The sequence below is a fragment of the Macaca fascicularis genome, chromosome 2, assembly GCF_037993035.2.
Source record: "Macaca fascicularis isolate 582-1 chromosome 2, T2T-MFA8v1.1".
Taxonomy (NCBI): domain Eukaryota; kingdom Metazoa; phylum Chordata; class Mammalia; order Primates; family Cercopithecidae; genus Macaca; species Macaca fascicularis.
Genome location: NC_088376.1, coordinates 190,444,822 through 190,447,786, shown reverse-complemented (window position 1 = coordinate 190,447,786; position 2,965 = coordinate 190,444,822).

Below are 2,965 nucleotides of genomic sequence, written 5' to 3'. Positions count from 1 at the left end.
AAAAATAATTTTTTAAAAATCTCAAGACTGACAGGCACAATGGCACATCCCTGTCATCCCAGCACTTTGGGAGACCAACATGGATAGATTGCTTGAGAGTAGGAGTTCAAGACTAGCCTGGGAAACATGATGAAACCCTGTCTCCACACAAAAATATAAAAAATTAATCGGATATGATGGCGCACACCTATAGTCCCAGTTATCTGGGAGGCTGAGGTGGGAGGATAACCTGAGCTTGTGAAGTCAAGGCTGCAGTGAGGCATGTCCACATCACACTGCACTCCAGCCTGGGCAATTGAATGAGACCCTGTCTCAAAAAAAAAAAAAAAAAAATCTCAAGACAAATAAAAATGAACACAACATACCAAAACCTATTGGATGCAGCAAAAGCAGTCCTAAGAAGAAAGCGTATATTGATAAATGCCTACATAAAAAGGAGAAAGGTGTCAAATAAAAACCCTAACTTTATATCCCCCAAAGAACTAAAAATATGGAGACCAAACTAAGTACAAAATTAGTAGAAGGAAGAAAAAAAATAAGGATTAGAGAAGAAATAAATCAAAAAGAACCGAAAAACAACAGAAAATCGACAAAAGTAAGAGTTGTTTTTTAAATGCTAAGACAAATTCAACAAAACTTTAGCTAGCCTAACTAAGAAGATAAGAGAAAGACTCAAATACATAAATCAGAAATGAAAAGGATCATAAGAAACTATTATCAACAATTATATACCAACCAACTGGATATCCCAGAAGAAATGAACAAACTCCTAAAACATACAACCTACCAAACTAACTCATAAAGAGCCTGAAAAAAAGTAGCAAATAAATAAAAAGATTGAATCAGTGACCAAAAACATTCCAACAAATAAAAACCCAGTACCAGACGCTTCACAGGCAAATTCTACCAAACCTTCAAAGAATTAGTATCAATCATTCTTAAAGTATTACAAAAAATAAACAGACAGAAGAGTAAACACTTCCAAGCTCATTTGACATCATCATCACTCTGATACCAAATTCAGATAAAAAACCACAAGAAACAAAACCTATAGTCTAGGTTGGTACAAAAATTATCGCAATTTTTGCCATTATTTTCAACAGCAATAACCACAATTACTTTTGCACCAACATAATAATATCCTTAAAAAACATGGAGACAAAAATCCTCAATAAATACTAGCAAATCAACTTTAAGAGCACATTAAAAAGATTGCACACATGATCAAGTGGAACTTATCCCTGTTATGCAGGAAAGGTTTGTCACATGCACATGCAAATCAATCAATGTGACACACCACGTTATCAAAAAGAAAAATAAAACCCACACGATTCCCTCAATAGATGCAGAAGAGGCATTTCACAATAAAAGCTCACGACAAAATTAGCACAGAAGAACCTTACCTCAACACAGTAAGGGCAATAAAATTAATGCCATAGCTAATATAATCAATGGGGAAAAGCTGAAAGCCTTTCTTCTCTAAGATCGGGTAGAGATCAGGATGCTCACACTTTGTACCTCCATTCAACAGAGTATAAGAAGTTCTTGCCAGAACAATTAGATAAGAAAAAGAAATTTAAAAGTATCTAAATTGGAAAAAAATATAAAACAATCTCTGTCTGCAGATGACATAATCATATATGTAGAAAACCCTAAAGACTCACAAACGAAAAGTTGTTAGAATTAAAAAACAAATTCAGTAAAGTTGAAGGATGCAAAATCAACATACAAAGATCAATGGCAACTCTAAATACAAACCACAAACTATCTCAAAAGGCAATTAAGAAAGCAATGCCATTTACAAAGCAGAAAAAATAGTAAAATACTTAGGAATCCATTTAAACAAATAGGTGAAAAACGTGTACCCTAAAAATTATAAAACACTGACAAAAGAAATTAAAGAACACACAGTGGAATGACATCCGTGTTCATGGATTGCAAGAATCGCACTTCCTGATTTCAAACTATATCACAAAGTTGCAGTAATCAAAACAGCAATGTACTGGCAGAAAAAATAGGCACACAGCCAATGGAACAGAATAGGATCCAGAAGTAAATCCACATACTTAACAACTGATGTTTAACAAAGGTGCCAAGAACACACAATGTGAAATGAATTATCTCTTCAACAAACAGTATAGGGAAAATGGGATATCCACATGCAAGAGAATGATATTGGATACATATCTCACACTATGTACAATAATAAACTCAAAATGGATTTAAGACTTAAATGTGAGACACAAAACAGCGAACTACTAGAAGATAGCATAGGGAAAAAGCTTATTAACCATGGTCTGGGCAATGATGTTTTTAGCTATACCACGAAAATCATGGACAATGAAAGTAAAAGTAGATAAGTAGAACTACCTCAAACAAAAAGCTTCTGCACAGCAAAATAAGCAATTAGCAGAGTAAAAAAGGAACCTTTGGAATGGGAGAAAATATGTGCAAGCCTTGTATCTGGTAAGAGATTAATTTCCAAACCATATAAGGAACTCCAAACAATAGCAAAAAGTCAACCCAATTAAAAAATGGGCAAAGAACCTGAATACACATTTTTCAAACTAAAAAATCTGGAAATAAGTCAACAGATATATAAAATAGTATTGAATTTCTCTAGGGAAGGCAAATCAAGGCCATAATGAGATATCACCTCATACCAGTTAGAATGACTACTATCTAAAAAACAACAACAACAAAAATGAGTGTTGGTGAGGATGTAGACAAAAGAAAACATTTTACACACTAATCATGGGAATATAAATTATTACAGACATTATGGAAAACAATACAGAGTTTCCTCAAAATTTTTAAAATGGAACTACCATGGGAGTGTAAATTAGTTCAACCATTGTGGAAGACAGTGTGGCAATTCCTCGGGGATCTGGAACCAGAAATACCAGTTGACCCAGCAATCCCATTGGTATATACCCAAAGGATATACTATGAAGACACATGCACA